The 23,634-nt window shown below is 36.3% G+C and overlaps 1 long non-coding RNA gene across 1 annotated transcript in view; it reads right to left on the bottom strand.

Annotated features, from left to right (window-relative positions):
- LOC142087012 (uncharacterized) overlaps positions 1–23,634 on the bottom strand; it is a 286,979-nt gene that overhangs the window by 94,916 nt on the left and 168,429 nt on the right. Inside the window, exon 5 of the long non-coding RNA XR_012675292.1 lies at positions 12,770–12,883. This is a non-coding gene — a long non-coding RNA (uncharacterized LOC142087012). The remainder of the gene's footprint in view (positions 1–12,769; positions 12,884–23,634) is intronic.

The following is a 23,634-nucleotide window of genomic DNA, read 5'->3' as shown; positions in this document are numbered from 1 at the left end:
GATTAAGATGACTATATAATTTCTTTGCTCCTTCACCAGAAACAACTGTGTTTCTATTTACCAGAAATGTCCTACATTAGCAGTTATTCCTAAGTGAAGCTGTTCTATCATATGTATCAGATGTTTTAGATTCCACCCCCAAAAAAAACCCAAAAAACCCAGTTAATTTATGATGGAATATTTCTTTGACTATTTCTATAGCCCGCTTAGGCCAAGAATGATGGGGAAGACTGCTAACTGTAAGGTTTTGTCTGTACAAAGAAGAAATGTCAGTATTTGTTTTCTGCAAAAGATCTGAAATTGGAGCTAGTAAACTCAGTCTGGAGGAACATACGCTCTGAAGGTACATAAGGTATAAATCTCCTCATTCTGCAAAACCATCAAGTTTTATCCTGAACTGTTATTGTCCTGGTGTTCACGAGCTATAAGCTAATACGCATTTACAAAAACTGTTTTTAAACTGAATATATCATTACTCAGGATAACCGACATTAATATGATGAGAAAAAATTCCTAATTTGAATATAAAACTAACAGACATGAAGGAACAGAGATATGACAGACAAAATGGAACTCGGGTCTATTTCTAACACACAAAACCCCTACCATCTTCCTGTCAATATGGTGATTAAGCTTTATCAGCCACACAACAATTGTTGCCTTGTTTATTTTTTGCATTGTCAAAAATGGAAGCTGACTTTCAAATGCAAAAATGTAAAAGTCACCAAAATTAAAGGAAATGCTACAAGTTAATTTCTGTGAAATTAAAATTACAAAAATCAAAAAAGGAAAAAAAAGAAAGGAAGGAAGGAAGGAGTTTAAAGCCTAGATGTTTAGACAGCCCTGCAAGCCCCCTTGTGACCTTACTCTGATATTTAACAAAACATTAATCTTCTTGCCAACAATTATAAAGAATACAGTGATGTAGCTGGGGCTCAGTGAGTGAGTAATAGTAATTCCATTGTTCTCTTTTATTTATGCCTTGGCTGTACCAGGCAGATGAGGTAAGTTGGGGCTTTTTATATGTTATTATTCTGAACTGGCAATACATAAAGGCTGATTACACAAATATCTGTCTGTTTCTGAAGCACTGTTTCACACCTCCTTCCAGCTCATGATCAAAGCGTTTCAACATTTTATTATGAAATCATGAATCCCCCCTTAGTTTGCATATGAATTATAGTCTTTTTTTTAAAAACACTGGTGTACAACAGTGACAGTGCCTTTTGAACGAAGGAACAAAACAAGGTGTTACACATTACTTCTTGAAGGCAATGACTTGCTGAATAATTCTGTTTGTTGGAGCACAGTCCAACCTCCCTATTGAGTACAAAAGCCTTGAGACCAAAGATTTTTTTTTTCTGTGAACAGGCCAGTGATTTTGTTTCACTTGTAAGAAAAAAAAAAAAGCAGAGCCCTATCAAGAATTTGAGAAAACGTTGCCATATAGCTGTAATTATAACAAGTCTAAAAGAGTTTCCCTCTGCTTTTCTGAAATGCAGTGGTTATACTAAAAATTGAAAATAACTCAATTATTCAGTTAATAACATCCCACTGTACAAACCTTGCATTCTGAAAGGTTCTAAGTGGGTTCTACATATGTGCCATAAAACACACCGAAAGAATGGGCCAAGAAGGCAGCACAGCATAGCCCAGCCCAGCCAGTTACAAGCAGGGGTCCTGCACCCGCTTCTGAGGAGAACTGTTACGGTATCTTTAAGATTCACACTTACTACATTTCAAGGATCAACTTCATAACAAAACTCAGGATGCTCAACCTTTCCACTTCAGAAAAAGGAGGAATTAAGGTATCCACACTGATTTTTTACCCTCTAAGAAACTCGCATTTCAAAGTCTCAGAACTGTGAATCAGGGATAAGGCTTCAACTGACTTTTACAAGAACAACATCCAGCTGTTGATGCTTATGCTAAGATGTTCCTGTATGACATATATACCTAATCGAATGCCAACAGTTGTTCTTTTACATATACCATGAACATATACCATGTTTTCCTTCACAGTAGTCCAAAAAGTGTACCATTCCTATAAAGTATATTTATATTCTAAGGATTTTTCAAATTTGCTTTACAGAATACAAATATGAACTGTGAACAGCCTTATGAATGGAAAGGACATTTTATTAGGCTTTACTGTCAGTGATTTGCAACTATTCGTTTTGTTGAAAGTCATGCCATTTCTGCCACTTCAGTCAAAGCAGGATTTGATCCCTAATTATTGACCTCTTTTATTTGCAATGACAACTTCTCTCTCTGTTCACTTCTCTGGATTGGCAGAGACAGATTCAGCTCATCTTTAGAAATCTGATAATGTCACCAAATCAAAATTTAAGGTGGGAGGGTAAAGAGAAATTGCTTCTATGTTTCATTACCTGCCTAAAGAATGAAGGATCTAAACTCTGATCACAGCACTTCCATGTGGCTATACAGTGAAAGATCATAGAGCGAAGGCAACAGCCTAGCTAAGAATACTTGGTTTGTTAACAGATTTTTTCAGATCATCCGTAGGTGGCTAAAGTAATTAAACTTAGTACAGCACTTATTTTCTGAACAGCTAAAGGCTTAGCTTGTTACACTGAATAGCATTTTTCTCTTGGAGTAAACCCATGGAGGTTATCCAAAAGCAGATTCAACTCAGTGGCAGCTAATGTAACCTGGCTCTGCATTATTAGTGGGGCTGCAGTGCTGGGGCTGTGAAAACTCACGCATCTTTTGTCATATGATATAATTTCTTTTGCCAGCCAATTCAGTACTTTTGAAACATTTTGCAAAACTGGCTACCACTTCAGACTTTCGCTGTGAAATAACTTTGAATATGCATCTTTGACCTTATGATCATTTCTTCAGCACAGCCTAAATCTGGGGTGGGTTTAGATTCTGCACATCACCATAACTGCATTTTCTATACTAGCGTATTTTAAAGCAGAACAGAACAGCATTGCATTGTGTGAGATTAACAATTATGTTTTTATCAGTATAAATGCATTATTATTGAAATGCATTTATTCATATATAAAATCCCTAATATTACTCAACCTCCTTGTGCAGGTTTAATAAAAGTGCCAGACCAAAAAAGGAGATATCCCTGTCTTAACGTCAAACTTCAGAAAATAATCCATCTGGTCCTATTCACAGACAGACAGGCCACATCTCTGAGTACCTTGCAAAATCAATGCTCTCCATGCATGAGACACAAACTCACAAAGGCAAGAATTCAGAGTTGAGCCTTAAGCCCTGTTCATAATTTGTTTCATTGTTGCAGCACATATGAGATATGTAAGACCCCCAGCAGCTTTGAAGCTCCCGGTCTGTTCCCGCACAATAGGGGTGAGTTAAGGATTGCATTGTATCCATATCCCCTCAGTTCTGGTGCTTGTGGAAGCTTTAAAGATATTTAATGTTATCTGAATGAGGTTTTATGATAATGTTGAAGAAACAAAATAATATTTGGGAAAAGTAATAAAATCCTCTCTCAAACTAAGATACATTAAAACTGGCTCAATATATCATGCAACTCATTATGTGAGATTACACCATTCCTCTGAGCTATGAATTTACATAGTATTGGAAACCATAAGAGATAAGAAAAGGCACTTGTAGCCAATTCTGTAAGAAAGACATTTTTTAATTTGAGAGAATATACTTTTGCAGCACAGATACTTATATGAGCAACCTAGTAAATTTCCACTTCAAAAACTAATTTTATGGAACAAAATTTATTAAAGCTAATATTATATAATGTGTGTTTGCCCGTTTTTCACATTATTATCTTAATAATTATTTTGTAGTCTCATGAATCCCAGACTTTATGGGATAGGTATTGCATTAGCTATACTTTAATGGATCACAATGACAACTAGTTTTAGAAGCACTACTGTATTATATACACAGAATCCATTACCATGGAGTATTTATATAATATTAAATCCATACAGAACAATATCACAACTAGATGCAGTTATCAAAACAAGCTTCATTTGAAAGGCTTAGAAATCCTCTTTCTTTACCTCTTTTCTACTTAACAGAACTTAAGTGTATAGAACATGTGAACCTTTCTGTAAAATTTGTAAAAACAGTACTTTCAATATTATCAATACAGAGTTATTCTGCAGGTTGCATGAAAATTTGGAGTACATCTTGAGGCACTCAGAAGGAAAAAGGCTATCCAGGAACAAAATGGTATTGTATTATGCTGATGCAATTAACATATTATACCATTTGTCATGTTGCTGGCCCATGTAGCCTCGTATTCTCTGCCTAGAAATATCTGATGTTTTTGCAGATTAGCTAGAGATAAGAGTGTTCACAGTTCTAGAGCTCTAGGTCAAGATGACTTTTAGGTCTCCCAAAACTGGAACATGTAAAGTATTTTAGTTAAGTACTGCTGACTCGAGGACATGTTTAAGAATGAAAAAAGAGCCACAAGCTCAACACAACTAGCAGAAATCCTAGAGCCCAAGTTATTTTCATTTCAGGTTTCTGAATTATCAGGGCAAAAGTAATGTAATGAGCTGTTATTACCTAGAAGTAAAGTTGCAAGTAGTAATGGTTTAAGAAAAATACTGAAGAAACATAAGGTGGAACAGCGTGTTCTGTAAAGTTGGCTGAACTTCTAAAGAAAGCAGTTATACTTCTCCCTTGAATACTCCTGCTACCAGAACCCTGAAGGGGAATTAGGAGAGAGCTGGGTACCCTTCTAATTTGGAAAACGGTCAGGGAAAAATAAAGGAGTAGGATACAAATGCTGGCTCATTAGCGCCCATGTATCTTACCTTTACATTTTCTGAGAAATGTTGCTCTTTTGTTTCCTCTTGTCTCTCCAGCTGCACAGTTACTAAACTTCTGCTGAAGTGGATGAGGAAGAAATGTCATTTTTTGGCTCTAACTTGGCATTCTACACTTGAGACCTGTGTTGTGCTTAAATTGCCTTGCATTTGTTGCTGCCATATGGAATTTAGAGTAGCCTTTGACTCTGGTTTCTTCTCTCTTTCATATTCTGATCCTACTATTTCCACTTGTCAACTGCATTTAATACACGTTTCCAAACTGTGCTTACTGTAGCAACAGTACATCTGGGGTCAGCTTCAAATCAATTACTGTAACAGTCTCCCTGAAAAACTTGCTACTTCTCCTCTTTCTAAATTGGAGGCTGATGAGAATCAAGTAGCTCATGTGATTTTCTATTTTTTCTCCTAATTTTCTCATTACAGTTTTGTTTGTTACATTTCTTGAATTCATTCGTGTATTTCACACGGATGCTCAGTTTATAAAACCATTTTGCAATACCACCTAAAATATGACCATGACTATGATTAAAGAGAAGCATTTAATGATTTTTGTAACTTTAAAACAAGCTGTTATGGTATGACCTATACGTCATCTCAGGCAAGAAAGTACAAAACCAAAAGTTCAAAAGCTCGCTCTTGGCAACCAACCTCAGAGGCATGTAGAAGATCAAACACACACACACGCTCAACAAAAAATTTTCACTAGAAATTTGAGGTTCTGCTCTTGGGCACACTTGGATCGTTATTCACAGGACCCACAATTAAAGCATTCTTTCTCCTACACCCCCATGGTTTGAACAAACTTGCATTCTCCAAGCACAGCTGGTCACTCCTCCTTTTCCCCCATGGGTTTCACCTATTTTGCCTAGCACATGGAGGAGCTGGAACCCATTCCTGAAGTCATTTTAACCTACTTTTCCCACCTTCTGGATAATTTTGGAAGGAAAAATTGTCTTCTGTTGAGGCTACTCTGCATTAGCCTAACCAGCTTTGGGATTATGTCTCACAGGTCTTTTAACAAATTAACAAGCAAGTTCTATTCAGATAACTAAGCACTTAAAATTGGGTACCATATCAATGGTGGTAGAAGGCACTGTGTTAAACAGTGACCGACCTAGGCCCTGTTCATGAAACTCTGGGCGAGGCCAAGATCTACAAAGGTACCGAGGTGCCTAATTCCTGTCCAATTCAATGAGATTTCAGTATTTAATTCCTACAGTCTGCACCTCAGAAATATTTGCACAAAGGCAATGAGATGAAACTTGGGCCCCATGCAACTTCACGTCATCTTAGGTACAGAAATTACTTGGCAAGCACACAGAAAAAGATACCTGAGTGGCATAAGCAGGGAGGTAAGCATTAAGTATGCAGCTCCTAAATCAGCCACATGTTCCACTGCTGAGCAGAACAACTGTTAAATACCTTTAAAAGTTAGACTCTAAATACATACAGAAGATGACTACAGGATTAAGCCATATACGATTTTTGAAGATATCTTTTGTCTCTGTAGCATCTGTTCTCATTATGAACTCATTTTCTTATCTATGTCCGTTTCTTAAATCTGAATACTTGACAAATATTTCCACTGCTTACATGGATAATCAAAGTCTGAAAATAATACTTTCAACATGGTTAATTCATTAGGAAAATAAAAAATACATTTGCACTATTTTAGTGCTTCTGCTTCCAGTGTAATTTTACATTACTTTGTAAATTATGCTAATATTTATCTATATAATTTCAGCGTCTTTAACAAATTAACAGTAAGGAGTATCAGTGAAAAGCAAGTTATATCCACTTGAAATAAATTAAGATGTTATTTATATCTGATACACATTCTTCCCAGTCATGATGGGACTGATGTAAGACCATCACTTCAGTCAGATATTTCTCTCTCTCAGACATTTCCTTGCTCTCTGTTGCCAAAGTCTTGTTAACTGTTCATAAAAGGTCTTCCTAGAGACTGATATGTTGCATGGGGTCCTTAGCATGTCTCTCTTTATTCATGCTGCGATCGTATCTACTGATTTTCTAGCTCTTCTCCTCCAGGTTCTGTGCTGCAGTCCCTTCCTTTTTGAAGTTTCTATTTTCATAGATGACCATTACTTTCTTATATTTAATTCCTCCTAAGTGCTGTAATTTCCCAAATGTTTTTAATTCCATAAGCTGTTTCCTGTGATCTTCTCCAGACTACTTCTCAGCATGGTTTTCAGTTTTCTCTGGGGCTATATTTTTTTTTTATCCACCTCTTCCTCTCCTCTCTCTTCCCTCAGCATACAACGGCACTGGCCTCCTTCAGCCATAGCTCATTTGTCTGTTTAGCATCTGTTTGTCATTCATACCCCTTGATGTTATAACACTCATCTTTTTCATATTCTCATCTATAGCCCACTGTGAATACTTGCACAATGCTTTAGAGTTACCATAGAGCATTTAATTCTATTTCTTCTAATAGGATATTTGCCTCCTTATCTTCAATAGTCTCCTTCTTCCTCAGGAAGTTTTAATATTGTCATCACTATTTTAAATTTACTGTTTCCTGCAGCTGATCTTTAACTAGAAAGCTGTAACGGGACAGTGTATTTGCAGAAGCCCCACTTGTCCAGCCTACAGATATAAGAATCCCCTCCTAAATACAGAGTTCGTCAGATGCCAAATTGCAGGCCTTCCATTACTTTTATTATAGGTAAAGAAGCCCACTGAAAATGTCCTCATTTGTCCAAATACTCAGAACTCATGAATACCTCAAATAAACTGGTACAACTTCATGAAAAAAAATGCACTAACATTGTAGAATTAACTTGGGGTACAACAATTGCTAAAATTGGTATGTAGTGGGCATGCTCTTCTAAGTTTTCTCTCCTCTGTTTCTCTATGCATCTGTGAATCAATGCAAGCTAAACAAGGAAAAATTTTTGCACAATGTTCTATCCTGAGGCTAAATGAGTTTTGTCCATTGCTCTGAAATTATTATAATCAGTATTTATTTTTGACAAAACTTGAAGGCCAGAATCATATATCAAGGCCCAGTTGTGACATGTAAAATACACCCATTTTTTATATAAAGTAAGAAAGCTTACAAGCTATGCATCTGAGAGATAAGATGAATACAAAACAGATGAGGAAAGCCCAAGGTAACAGTGAGATGATAATGATAATGGCTAGTGTAATAAGCAGTGCTACTGCACCTCAACTGCTTGGCTATGATTAAACTAATTTAATAACTGCTACCATGCTAAGAAAAGGAATTAATAGCAGAATGGTAGTTTATTGTCTTCTCTCTTCTGTAATTTACTCAGCACCAAAGTATTTATTAGAAACATATTTATTGTGTAGTCACTTTTGGACGTGCCATATGTTCTTCTACTTATGATGTAATAATTTGTGTGGGTTTTTTTTTTTTTTTTTTAAAGTGCTGTATAAAAAGACTAAAGCTGAAACTGGAAAAAGTCACTAGATATCAGTGCTGAATGTGAGATCAATTTCATAGGAAGAAATTCATGCCTCTAATGAGAAGTTTGCTCTAATGAAATGAAGGAGATCAAAGCTGATAGAAAGCAAAGCTATGTAATGAAACAGTGATTTAAGAAGCCTGGGACATTCATTTTATTTTCATTGTAAGATACGTTACTTGCCTTACTGTTTGGTATTGTTTATTCTGGTGTCTGTACATGGTTTTGATTATATTAATTAGATTATTGGCCAAATTCTAAACTGTTGTAAATCAAAATTGCTCTTCTGACTCCAGTGAATGACAGTGACTTATACCAGCTGATGATCTACCCTTCAAGGTCTTACAAATACAGGATAAAGATTTTGTAAAACTTCTAAAAAGTTTGCTTGTTTGTGAAAATAATACAATTTATTGCAGTTTTACAAATGGATAGAATTTCTTGCTGTAAATACTTTAATTAGTATTATAAAATGAATTGAAATTTAATTAAAGATGAAAAAAAGCACAGTGGAAATTTTTAAAAGGATAAAACCAGCAAGAAACACTCCCAGATTTGAATGCCATTTTAACAGTAATCTGAACCAACATCTGAAACGTGTTATATAATTTTAAACATATACTAAAAATTATTTTCTTCCAGCTTAGAGCAAGTGCAGACTCAATAGTTGTTCCAAAGCTTTTAGTTATTTTTCCCCTCAATCTCTAGACGTAAACAAACAAGAATGCTAATTAAAAATGTTACTTCAGGCAAGAATCTTGTCAAAGTAGTTAAATAGGGTTAGACTCAATCATCAGAAGGTAGGGTAACCTCTAGAGAAAGCATTCATCATGTAAATGCATTGCATTTATTCAAACAGTGATTCTCCAACAGTTTGAAAGCAATGCCTTAGTATATTTTTAAAATGTTACTTTTGCTCTTAAAAAGACAACCAAATGCGTGTTCACTTCTTTTAGTGTGTATAATGAACATGACACTTTTCCAAAATGCATTTATGATGCTAAGTATATCGGCAGGTTTTATTGGAGATTGTTGTACCCTTAATTCCTTAAATTTTCCTTGTTTTTCAGAGACTGTCGTCAATGGCGCCATGTGCAGTTTCTCCACTATGACTGCAGTTTTACTAGGGTTTATGAAATGTCCAGTACAAAAGGGAAAAGGGAAACTTGATTTCCAAAAGGACATCAGACTAGCTTGTATGCAGGCACAGTTAACATGATAACAGTTTGGCTGTTGAGTTCTTTGAAACAAGGAATGTAAATTCAACGGGTTTTACCTGGCTACATGTAAAGGGCTGGAAACCAAAAGCATTTCTCAGGGTCTGAATCTGGCTACACATACTTCTGGTGTTCCCACTAGAAGGTGACCTAGGCATTTGAGCAGAGAGCGCTGTGGTCCTGTCACAGCCTGGATGGTCAACAGGGCAGGACTTCAAGGTACATCATGGGGGCACCTGCTTTGAAGTTTAGACACAGCCAATGAGACCTGTTAGACTTCAACCTGGAAAGCATTTATGTATGTGAACAGTCCAAAATGACAAGAACTGATGCCTCTTGAATGCAAGAAAGCTCCACTGAAGAAGGAACACCATATTCTGCCAACCCACTGGGACCTATGACACTATTTATTGAGGCCCCCATGAAAACCAGTAAAATCCCTAGGGAAGCTGATCACTTTGTGGCTACTCTACACTAGTAGCACTCACTGGACCTGAAAGGTTTGAAAGTTTGCAAGGTCAGGTGATGGAAACAGGCTCTGCTGGAACCCAAATGGACCCAACAGGATTCACAGGAACACAGGGCCTGAGACACAGCACCACAAGGTACTTGCTCTGCACAGAGCCCAGTCCATTGCTATTGGAAGCAATATATAATCCAGTTTACAAATGTAAAAGCTGCATCTGAAAACTTTTGTCTGTTTTGTTCATGTGAAGAAGCACTTCCTGAGTCTAAATAAGCACTAACAGTTTGAAAATTTACTGACACTGTATATTTATTTACTATCTCATTCTAGGTGTCTCTGGCAAACTGTCTCTGCTATGTCTGCACACAGAGAGGAATGCTCCTGCAGAAAGAGTGTGACCAGGTTCTTGAAGCTCTGGATTTGGTTTGGATGGTTTTCTTCTGATATACAATGTTAATGGCTCTGCAGAATTGTCATTAGTTTATCAACCGTTATTTTGTCACTTAATTGAGTATGGTGTTACATATTCTTTCACTTTCTATTTTTGCATTATATTTTTAACCTATAGAAAAAATTTAAATGTCAGCTTGACACAGTGCAATGATGGAGAAGTGCAAAAGGAGCAACAGTAAAGTTTACCATTCAAACAGATCCTCATATATTCTGTAATACACATTAATGCAGTCAAGGCAGTCTACTTTATATTCAAGACAACAGCCATTCAATAAGTTAGAATTTTTTCATGGATGACTTTCATCTGACATAATTTTGAGTAAGTTGTATCTAGAAAATTATCAGCTTTTGTAGTATTTTATACTTTCAAAAGCTTCATTTCAATGTATTCAAAATAAAATAAAATCCATTTCACTTTATTTCACCTTCCAATTTTTTCCTTGTGGGGCAATATGCCTATAAATTAATATAAAAATATGATATTACAAAAAGCCAAAGCTGACTTCATAGTAAAATAAATATGCCCATATGCTCAGATAACTAAGTGAAATTTAATTGTGTTTGTCTATGTATATTTAGGTAGCTACCTTTAAAAAAGAACCTACATGTTACAGTTAGTAACGTAATGAGGATTTGTATAGATGGTGTGGCTCAATATGCAAGTTCAAATGAACTTGCGTTCTTCTGTAATTTATGCCTTTCTTTTTAAGACAATATGTCCTCATGTTTTTCCAAGAATAGATGTATAACTTAGTCTTTTGGGCACTGTTCCATTTTACACATTTCCTGATCTGCCCTTGCGTTACAGGAAAACTTATTCCAGGATGAAAGCTCAGTTTATGTAAGAAATAAAATCAATTTAATTGAACATAGATGACTGTTGCACAAACACATGTATGCTGTATAACGCACAAATGCTGACATCTATCAGTATCATTTAGAAGCAACCAAATAAACTCCTTCTAGTGGACCAAATTTCTAATGGGTATATTCACGTAACGTTTGCATTGAACTTAGAGCAGCCTGTGCTCTGTATAATGTTTCAAATAGGAGTGCTAAAATGGTGCATTTCTTTCCCATTGAACTAAGATTTTATGTTTCTGGCAACATTTTTGGAAGATAATGTACTTGTTAGCCAAAAAATCCATTCAGAAAATAACCTTACTCCTACTTTGATGTACAAATGTAACAACAGAGTTCTTTAGGAAGGCATATGATCCATCTTATTTTTACATGTTATAATCTTTTTTTTCCTAATGTTAGAGATGCTTATCTTAGTGAAAGGCTTCTCCATGGATTATATTTTCCTTCTTTTCTTCCTAGGGTACCCTCAAGATGAATGAACTTTATCCTTTCAGGAAGTTAAAATTTTTATTTAAAATGTGAAATCTTGTTGAGTCCCAGGGTTAAGTGCATGGTTTCAAAGCTGTTACGCTTTGAACATATGGCTCTCTTATTTCTAGCTATATTTAACATTCTTTTATCTTGAAACATTTTGCTCAATTTCTCAGAAATGCCATTTGTTTAAAAAACCTTTTTGAGAATCAAGTCTCCAGCAGGACTATCTCTTTCCTCTATTTATATACAGGACACAATCCTGGCAACAATTTAACTCCAGCAAGTTGGAGAAATTCCACCTGGACTAAGTGTCCCACAATCAAACTGGCTGCGTGTTCCAGAAGATGGTTCACTATCAGATGGCAACTGAGAGTATGTTGCATTTTTCTTTGCATCAAGGGGAATAAAATCAGTTATGAAAAAATTTTACTTTAGTAGGGTGGGCATACGTTAGTCCACTTCAAGCTTGGCCTTGCTCTCAGAGTACTTTACGTTGCAATTTTTTTTAAAGTGCCCCAGGTCAGACTGGGATTCCTACTGAATCTGGCAATAGTACACTTCATTCTAGACTATATAGATTTCATTAATACTTTGTTTAAAAAACCACCACTCCCAGACATTTGTCTATTAAATGTTTCAGTTGAGGGATCAGGACCTATGAGATACAAAATCTAAATCAACTCAACGGAAAATATTTCAGTATTTCATAGTTACTCAGAAGGGAAATGTTAAAACATGTTTTTGGGAACCATGCTACTTCCAAAATCATTAGGAAAGAACCGATCCTGAATAAACATGAAGCATTTTGAGAGCTACAATAATGAAAACATGTACGAAGTTGACTTTAAGTATGACTAGTACCATTTACACTAATGAAAGTGTTCTGTTAAGCAATCTGGATTAGATTCAGAGTGTTCACCCCTAAGAAAAAGCAATACCTCTTGTCTTATAGGTGCATAGTAATGATGTTACGTAGAAAGATAAGGCTACTTGAGCTATTAAAATTACAAGAAAGAAAGCACTCTTGAAGATACTTACAATTAGGATACTCTTTAAAAATTAGGATTCTCTAAAACTCTTCAAAAAGTGGAATTGAGCGCCACCTGCTCCTTATCCCCCGAGTCTTATATCCAACCAGTTCTGCCCTTATACCTGCACAAGAAGAAAAGGGAAAAGTTTAAGGTTTTAATAAAAAAGTAGGCATCCAATCTGGGCTAATCAGACACGTGGGTGTGGCAGCATTCTCCCCACTTGCAGATCCCAGGTGAATATTCTAGTCATCTCCTAGATACCTTCTGTACCAATTCTCTCAACTTTTCCTATTAAATTTTTAATTTGTAATTTCTACAATTATGTAGAGATAATGTAGAATTATTGTAGAAATATGTCTGGAAATATGTGTAGAAATATGTCTGGAACAGACATTCAAAACATGCTTTCACATAAGAGGGGATAATCCTAACATTTTGTATTCCAGTGCAGAAGCAGCTCTCTTACTTAGACCAATCACTGTAATCTGGATACAATTACCTTTTTTTCAGAAAAGATTTATTTTTAAGGAAACTAAGAGGATTGTATGAACCTTTCTGTTTTTAATGAGATGATATTTTCTCATGAAAGACATCTTTCCTAAATGATTCTTTATATTGCTCTACAAAACTTAGATTTGTCATGAGAAAAGGTAGCTAAAGCAAATTATCTGTTAAAGTGTGTTGCACAGCCCCTTATTTCCTGGAATGTTCCACTGAATTTAATAGAAATACTCTACTGGAGAACTACTACTCAGCATGAATAATTGTGAGACTCTGCCTGCCATATATCTGTCATGATCATCTAAGATCAGTGATCTTTGGGACAATGTATTCCACTACAGCCTTCTTACAGAATATCCAAACTGTGGAAAATAGCACAAAACCTTACAATAGCTACAGATAAACAACTAAGACTGATTTTCTAGTACCATTAGGTCTATCACATTCGAGTACCTTAAAATTGAATAATAATAATAATTTTTTAAAATTACAAATAAAAGCCTAACTAAGGCTACAATAGCATAAAACTAATGAAGACAGACTACTGTGATGACAGTTCAAAAGGGTTATAATTTATCTGTGAGTTTTAAGTCTGTGCTGCTAATACTTTTAGCATGGTAAACCTATACGTTGGAGATTTCTGATCATGAAATATATTGGAATTTACATTAAGGAGAGATGTCTACTCATAGACAATACTATTTATAAATGATATCTCTTTTATGCTATGTATACACTACCAGAATTATTTAAAGGAGTGCTGATATTGAGAAATGAGTATTGATTAAAAGACAAAAACAATCCCCAAGAAAATTAAGCATTGAAATCAGACCAAAACATTAATTAAAAGAATGAACAGTACCAGTAACTTGGAGTACCACTTCCTAAGAAATACCTACAGTAGCAAAATCTATTTTAATTGCATATGGGGACTTTGCGTGGATTATGCCCAGGCACATGACAAACCACTACCAAGTCCCCTGTTGGGACTAAAGGACAAAAAGGGCTTTTACTTGGCTTGTTGCCACTTTTCTCAGCAACAATAAGTAAGTCACTAGTCAAAAACAAGAGTCCCCCGCATCAAGCCAGCCACCCCCTAGGGAGATTCTGGCTGGCACCAGTTCCAGGCAGCTCCAGCTTCCCAGTGCCCAGCACTGGGGGCTGCCAGCCCTTCTCCTTGGCACCAACTAAACTGGACTCCCCAGTCGTTCCCTCTTTTTACCTCTCTTCCGCATTGCTCTGGATCACCTTCCTTTTAAAGGCTATTGCACAGCAAAGAGAGGCTGTTTAAGACTCCAAGTCATGAAATATTCTCCTGATTATGGAGTAGTCATGTTTTATGTTTCAGAATGGTACAAGATTTCATTGCCTCTGGCAAGAGCAGTATGTACAAGCCTATTGCATCATGAGTAGGGACAGAGTAATCAATGGTTAACTGACTAAATAAAGGACAAAAACTATCACTGGGGCCTAAGCAAGGGTCACAATAAAGGATCTGGATGGCTTCTAATTCCTTAAGAGCCTACAAGGCTTAGAGCTCCTATGAGAAGTGAGTTGTATAGTTCTTGTAAGCACTCAATTAGTATATTTTGAACATCCCACAGATGACAGCAAAGATTCATCATAAAATCAAGACATCTTGTCAGTCTGATGAACAGAGGACGAGAAACAATCTCAGCTACCCAGACACTCTGTTTTAATGACAAATGGAGGAACAAGCTATAGAAAAGATCATTTGCAGTATGCATTTTTCAATACATTTTTATGTATCTTTACAGACAAAGGAAGGAGTTAAACAATTCAGTGTCACTTGCCATCATGATGCTACCATACAGACTTAGCCTCCCTCCACCTCCTGAATTCCTAATTTGATCACACTGTTGCTCAAAATGACATTTTATCGGTTTCCCCAAGAAGTAGCTCAACAAATGTTGAACTAATGTCTAATAAGGAGGGTTGATTGGGGCGTTATTCAACATTTTGTATACCTGCATTGGAACCTGTTCTTCTATTTGCCAGTGCAAATCTAAATCTTTCTCGGCTGGAATAGAGAATCTTACCTCTGGCTTGGCATTGTATAAGAATATACTTCCATTAGTTTTTATGAGTTTTTCAACTAAGCACAACCATGTTTGCTTTTCTTATAGCACTGTATTGGTGTATGGTTTTAGATCTTTTAAGATTTATAGGAGTTCTCCAACAAATTTAGCAATATCAACTTGACAGAAGATAAATAAAAGAAAGGAAAATTATTATATGACTTCTAGATACATCAGAAAAAACATATCAAGACCATTAAAAAATTCTTAGGCTTATCATTTACCTATTTTTATAGTAATCTAGAATTTTTTCCTGCATTTTTATCACCACTGCCTAATGAGAAAACAGCTGAATCGAACTACCTATACTTTCCCTTGGAATTATATCTGAAATGTTTATAAATGGTTGATTCACACCTTTTCAAAGTGCCCTGAAAATGCAATGCACATTTGTGCAAGAAAAATTTAAACTAGTTAGCACAACGAACATTGTTTTATATTTGTAATCCTATCCAGAGCATCATTGCATTGGCTTCAGATAGGAAAAGATATTACATACAGTATTTTCATAACTAAAAGAAAAAAATAATAGAAAAGCTATAGGTTGGATTTCCCTGCTGTAATTAATAACATAAACAATATAAGTAACGTTAACTCCTCTAAATGACCTTGATCTCACCATTGTATTTTACGTCTTTGTTTTGAAGTGTCAAAAACAATTTCAATATCAATAATAAAATGTAAAAATAAAAGTTAAGAATAAACCCAGACATCCCAAGAGCTAAGCCTTTAAAGGAAAGAAGGATGAGGAACCGAAAAAAAGGCCCGCACACTTGCACAAACACTGTCACCTCTGCCTGGTTAAATTGTTCTTCAAAAGGGAATAGCACACAACTTCAGAGTAAGCGTTCTTTGAAAATGAATCAGTTCCAGGTCTTATGCAGAACTGTTAATGTAACGTATCCCAAATACGTGCATTTCATTGTTTTTGTAATAATATATCCTGACTCTAAAAACAACACTATGTTTAAGTGTTTAATTTAAGAGACCTTAAATATGTGTAATTTTTTAGGGTTATTTTAGGAGAACTTTCTTAAAGTTTTGTTTTGTCAGTTTCTCTGATCTTTTTTTTCGTTAAATGTTGTCCAACCCCCAAGGCAACCTTAACAAAGTCAATGAAATTATACAGGTGGAAAGGACAAAAATGCGGTCTCTGGATTTCAAATAGTGGCGACATTGGTCACACTATTAAGCCTGACACAAGAACCTTTTAATTTAAATGTAATCTCCAAAAGACCAAATTACCAGCAACATGTTCTCATTAATTCCTGTAAGGGATGCTCAAGCTTTGACCCTTTATTGTTCTCCTTATCGAGAAGTGGTTGAGTCATAGTATTAATAAGCCATCACTCATTTAAGTGGTCATTCACTGCTGGGCGGGGAAAAGATAGGCTCATCCTTTTGAAGTGGGAATAGGCAAGCAAGGCTGCTGTAATAGGCTGTGATTATTTTCACTATGAATGCTCCCCCAGCTTTCAAAAATTAAAAGGAGCACTCATTTTCCTGCTTGAGTATTTCTCACACTGGCAAAAAATGAACACTTTGAAATGTAAATGATTTAATCTTTGCAAACCCCTGCTTCAGAGGGAGGTACAGCTTCATTTACAAAATGAAGACATTTTAGGAAATGATTATCATTGTAAAATTGAGGCCAGCAGGGAGTCTGAGTTCAAACTCTTAGAATATCAGCAGTGTAACAAGTTTGATCTTCCTTACTGCATTGCTTGCATTTGCTTCTCTGGGTTCCAGCAGAGAGCCATTGTCAGTCGGAACTTGTTCCCACTCATTTCCCTTGGTTAAATAAAATAGTTATGCTTATTATTTAGAGTTAGTCAGTCCAATAAAATTCAGGGCAAGACTAAAAATAAAAAAAGGAAGTTCAAACTTATTTTGATTAATGTATACGCTATGTGCATATTCAACTTAGAACATTAAAAGGTTGACAGCACTAAAGGCAATTTTTTTTTTTTATGCATAGTTCAGGCAATAGCATAGGGTAGTGTTACTATACTGTCCTACTAATGTTTGGGAAGGAGACCACCCATAATGGTGAGAGAATATTTCATTTAAAATTTAAACATTAAGTCCTTAATCTCTGTACTGTGACTTCCAAATCAAATGACAATTATTGTTGGTTTTACGGTATCAGTCAGGCTTATTATGAACTGGTGGAGATGACAAATTTGTATCACAAAGACCAGATGATACATAGCATATGACAGCAGCCATTGACGTGAACTACAGAATCTACCAGCATGGACAGCTTCCCTGCACTGATGGGCATTTCAGCTGAAAATGATGGAAATCTATCAGAAACGAGGATCAATCTGTGTGAAACAGATCTCAGAAGTGAGGAGTTACAATACGTTATTTGGTGATCTTGAGATATAAGTTCATCACCTTTTAATCAGTGTTATATACTAATCTTCAGTGGAGTTACTTATCTCTCTGCCATTCCTGAAGAGCCATTTCTGTCTCCCAGCCTGATACACTGAAAGTATAGCTTAAAATTAAAATGTCAAAATGCCACTTTCCTTACAAAGATCCTTGCTACACCCTTGAAGTTACACTAAAAAACCCTTCGGTAGCATGGATGAAAATCTACAGTTACTCTGTGCAAGAAATACACCCATGTATCTACAACACAAGAGAGAAAAATACAAATCAGGCAGTATTCAGTATCTGTCCAATATTTTGTAGAAGGATAGGTAAGAATGAAGGGCTGCTTGTATTCAAATAATGCAGTATAGCTTGAAGTAGGTCTAAAAGCTGGGTAGCCAAACTTGCAGGATGCTTTTCCAAACCAGACTTATGGAGGTTTCTCTTTACTAATGATGAAAAGCAAAATATTCACAGTGGCTTTTCATGTTCCACAAAAAGAGAAGAAAAAACATGTTTCTATAAACAAAAAACCACAATTTTTCAAAATGTCCAAAATGCAGAAAAATATGTTAAAATATTTCAAAAAAGGTAAAAGAGAAAGGCTAAACAACATCCAACATATAGCCAGTCTCATTGCTTACTGGTTTTTCCGGGTTTAAGCAGGTGTTTTGTTTGTGTGCACTGAAGTGTGAGGCAGCTGTTCTCTCTGAGGTATGAAGGACTCCATTATAAGCACCGCTCGGCTCCCCTTCCAAGGCAAGTTTGCAAGCTGGGTGATTGCCACAGTGGAGGAAAGCTCCACACCCTTCCCTTTGGGCAGGACTTCTTTTTTCTTAGTGGAACTATATACCCCACAAGTCCTGCAGATGCAGAACAAGGGAGCGTGACCAGAAACAAATGTGAGAAAAAGTCACGCGGAGTAAACTGAGGTTTTAATGCACATGGGCAAGTGTATCTTGCTGACTCCTGGAGACTTTATGTGAGTTCTGGATGACACTGACCTGAAAGATAACTGTTCCGTAGAAGACTGGCGTCTTACTGTCAATATTACTCCTTTAGCTATTTAAAGGTATCTGAGAAGTTTTAGATTTGATGCTTATAAGAGAAGCCAGTCTGTGAGAGGGTCTAGAGCTGGATGAACATAAAATTAAGAAAATATATGTTTTGATGAACTGATACTGTAACAGAACTGATACTGTAAAAGCTATTCCAGATTGAAACTCCCTGGGGCAAAGACTACTCATTCATTTGTACAAAAACATCAAGACACTGCATATTGGGTAGTAAGTAAGGTACCCCTCGGCCTTTCCCCATCTCATACCCTGCAGGAGAGGGGCCAGAGCACAGGCGGGAGAAGGGTTCAGTGCAGTGAGACTTTACTCTGAGCCAGAAGGGAAATCCAGGAAATTCACAAAGATTCTGAGACCTGAACCTTTAAGCAGACTGTGACTTTAACCATAAAAGAATTTCTATTATTATGATTATTATTAACTCTATCCTATTGCTAACAGTGCTTAATACTGGGGCTCCCAGTTATTCTTCTCAGTTGAGAAAGTAAGCCTAACACATTTTAATTAAGTTTCTCAGAATATTGAAAAGTGAAGTTCAGATCAAAGGTATGAGCACGAACACTGCGTGTACCATTAAGCTCGGGATGATGTTACAATGGTACTGTTTGGATTATGCTTCTTTAGCTCCCCATTCTGGGCAACTAATGAAGTATTTTACACAACATTTTCGGAGAAGTTGAAATCAACTCTGCATGACAACTTCTGAAAGTCGTGAAGTAGGGAGCTTAGCTACTCACCTAGAACTCCTTAGGAATGATCTGCTTTGAACTACTTAACAAATACTGTGCTTTGTCATTAACTCATTATCTCTGAAGTTCCCACAAACTGCTTCCAACTAATTTTCTTAATATTCTCTTCAGTGACAGATATTTTACACATTAAATCTATTTTTCATGTTAGCCTAATGAACAAGAAGTCTGATGTAATCCACTGGGGGAACATATATTCTAGTTTTCATTCATGCTTTAGAGTATTGTCACAGTTCGGCACAAAGGAATAATCTGATTGTTTCTCATAAAGCAAGAACAAATCATGATTGAAGGATTTCTTCTATTTAAAGCTATGCTTTGCAAAGCCTATTGAACTTGTTAGAAGAGTCATCTCTGATGCGTACACTAACTACACAAAGCTGCTGCACAGTTGCCATTCAAGAGCTAATTCAGTACTAAAAGGCCAATATTGCTGGCTTGCAGATTACAAATATCACGAGATATTAATTTATTTATATTTAAATCAGGCTAAAAGATTAAGAGAACTTTCAGTAGATTCATTTACAATTAAAATGAGTGTAAGTTTGAATTACTTTTTTATGGTTTGGTACAGCTGGGAGTTGAAAGAGTTGCCGCCAGAATGATGCAAAGCATTTGCCTTTGACAAAATAACGCGAATTTGGTGTAAGTGGGTGAAAGAGCGTTAGATTATATCACCCTGTAAGTCAGCTGGAAAATACAATATATATTCTGATTATGAGAAAACAGAGTGAAAGGCAAAAAACAGGTGCTGGGTGATCCCGCCTGCGGGTGACGGTAGGGGACGATTGCAGCGCAGAGGCCGGATTCCCCCTGCTATCTTTCTGTGGTCAGACTAAAACTGGCAGGGGCGGTTCTCCTAGGTTTGACCTCTGGGCAAAGATAACTCTTTCATACCCCCTGTTCCACTTTTCCACTTTGTATCCAAGTCCTCTGCTATAAAATGTGAAACCAGCACATAGAACATACTGCTTTGGAGGTCTGCCACTTGCATTCAGGCAACCATTTGTACTTTTGCAGGCGTAATCAATCTCCTGTTGCTATCAGCAGGGGAGTGGAGCTTTGCTGCTTTATGGCTTAAAAGTAGTTTTGTGCAAATTCTACTTCCCTCCCCCCTCCCTTTAGCTCCACTACTCACAGGATTTCCAGGGACATGGGCTAGAGCTGAGAAAAGAAGCTTGTTTGATTTAGGCACAGAGGGGTTTTTTGTGTGTGTGTTTATATTTTCTCTGCATCTATTAAGGGGTGAGGGGGAGAGACTTCATTTATATGTTAATATTATCCGGCACCCTGACTAAACTGACAGAACTATTTCATGGGAAGCTGACAAATTTTGTCAGCTAGGCTATCTTTCCACATCTCAATAGTGGCAATAATCTTGATTAGCAAAACAATTGGGGGCCAAAGAAGTCCTGCTGCTCCAAAGACCCTCTTCTCAGGTTACAGTTTGCTAATGTGATGAATCCAGAGAGTCCTTCAAGCTTGAAAAAATTCCCCAAAGCAGCTGAATTTAGGCAAATGAAGGGAACCATTTTGGAGGCTGGACAAAAGGGGTTAATTTGATCGACCATGTCTCCATAGTCTTATAACAATCATTTACTTAACAAGCATATAGAGAGTCATTCCATGGAAACTGGTGGAGTTAACAGAGGAAGTTCGAATAGAATATCTGTTTATCCCAGATGTGTGGGAATTTTAGCCAAAAAACAACAACACATAATTGCTGCCTGCAGTATTGATTCTTACATAGAAACAACAGCAGAACTAAAGGGCTCTGAACACGTTATGAAGGCCTTGTCTCTGAAGCAGTACAAGCTTCCATTTTTATTAGCTTGTTGCATTGCTAATAAAATAATTAGAAATTAACCGGTTCAGGGAAATGAAATTAACTACAAAGTTTTGTGCAGTCCTATTTTCAGTGCAATTTATGGCACCTATTTCTGTTTGCAAACGTAAGTTACTTTGTAATATTTTGAGGCACATTGATTCATCTTCACGCTGTTTATTGTTTTATTACATAATGAGCCATATTCTGAATTATATTTATGCAGCTCAAATCTGGTGTATTTCTTCTAGTGGAATTATGCTGCATTTGCTTTAAAAACAGAACAAAATGGTTACTAGAATTATAAGTAGATGGAAATTTACTTGGTCCAGGTCAGCATAAAATATATAATCACAATATAACATAGCCATCTTAGTTTTGTGCCCTATCCCACACTTACTTATGCATGTAATTAATTCATAAATGTCGTAAGTTGATCTAAAAAAGCTATTATTCATGAGATAGGTTCTGTTTAATTCTCTGTTTGATGGCTGATGCAATTTGCAGATTTGTATTGAAAAGTTTACAATAAAAAGTACTAAATAAAACTTCACCTCTTTTCACACAGTGTGTCGTTCCCCCCCCATTTTTGGAGTAATTTCTTTCTTCTCTTACTGAAATAAAAATTACCATTTATATAATGTTTTTTAACACTAAGGGATTTGACCTAGTGTGTACACACTGGTGAATATTAGCTTAAGTATACATTTTGCCAGACATCAAATACAGGGTTCTTAAAAAATGCTGAACTGATCTGTCTTCAATGTGTTTCAGAACTAAACCTTACTTATACATTCTGCAAGTGTAAAAGAGGGACCACTTATCATGAAGAATGAGAGGAAGAGAAGCTCTGGCATTTTCGTTTCTTGTTCTTTTGTACATCTGTGGTGCTATACATGCCATTTAGCAGGAATTCACTCTTTTAAAGAGGGGAGTTATGATTATGAGGATTTTGATATATTCATCATACTCCCTTTACACTTAAAAATATTTTTTTGGTAACTTAGAATCTAGGATGAAAGTCTCCAACCTAATTAACTTTAATGTGAGCAAGTAAATTTTCTTCAATTTCACTCAAATTTGTGATAGGATGGGAATGGGAACATGTTTTTTAAATTTATTACTTGCACACTTAAAGATAAATACAGGGACAGCAAGATTTATCCAAACAGATTTGGTCCACAGTTGGCATACTTTCACAGGGATAGCAGTCAGGAAAAAGAGCATGCAGAATCCACTCATAAAGAACTTCCAACATTTATGCTAACATTGCTTAACGTTCATCTATATTTAATTTGTAAGATGGATATCTGAACTGTAGCATCAGAAGTTCCCCTCTTCCCTTGAAATCAATGGAGTACCTTTAAAGATTAAGTAATACAGATCATTTGGAAGAACTCTGTTTGATGGCAGTTGAAATTTTGCCTGAGTTAAAAGGTTTACAAATAATGTGGCACAACTGCAACCAAATGGAGCAGACTTACAAGAGTTTTCTCTCCCCGCCCCCCCCTTCCCAATATTTGAAAACTCTGCACACAGCCTCTATTTTTCAGCATTCTCTGCTTCCAGATGTTCATAACTGGATTAATTTTTTAGGAAGCTGAGGTGCTCTGGTTTATACCATCTGTCACACAGTACCATAGTGAAAAAGAAAAGGAAAACACATTATATGACTAACATCAAACTGTTACATGCTCATTAAGAATCATATATTTTTTATCACATAGATCTCTACCTCTACACAAATACCCGCCTTATAACTCTCTCATTTAAGGCTGCTTTTAACAATGGCACGGGTTACAGTGACAGTAGCAGCAGAGAAGCTCTGCAGCCCTCATGTCACAAGGAACTCATTCTCAGTCTACCTGTGATGAGTAAGAAATTTTTTTACTTTCGTTTGTTCAACCTTTCAGAACAGCAGACAACACCTAAATCTGAAGTTTTAACCCCCACAAAAGCTTCCTTATGGCATCACACTTGATTAGTTTCTTTTTCGTTTAATATGGTACAAACTTTCAAACAACTCCTAAACTTGAAATCTTTTGTACACCTTGAGTGGGCCAAAACTGTGATCCTGATTATGCACAACTTAGACTCTAGCAACAACTCTGAGTAAGGCTTGGAAGCTCTCACTGGAAGAAGGTCTTTTCCCCCCTATAGCCACTGTCACAGATAGTCCACTGAAAGGCAACGCGCTCCGGTCGGCATGAGAAGTGCCCTCCCTGAGGGATCTTGGGGGAGGCAAA

Source organism: Calonectris borealis, chromosome 12 (genome assembly GCF_964195595.1).
Source record: "Calonectris borealis chromosome 12, bCalBor7.hap1.2, whole genome shotgun sequence".
In the NCBI taxonomy this organism is placed as follows: domain Eukaryota; kingdom Metazoa; phylum Chordata; class Aves; order Procellariiformes; family Procellariidae; genus Calonectris; species Calonectris borealis.
The sequence above is the reverse complement of the archived record's forward strand: the minus strand, read 5'-3'. Positions and strand labels throughout refer to the sequence as shown.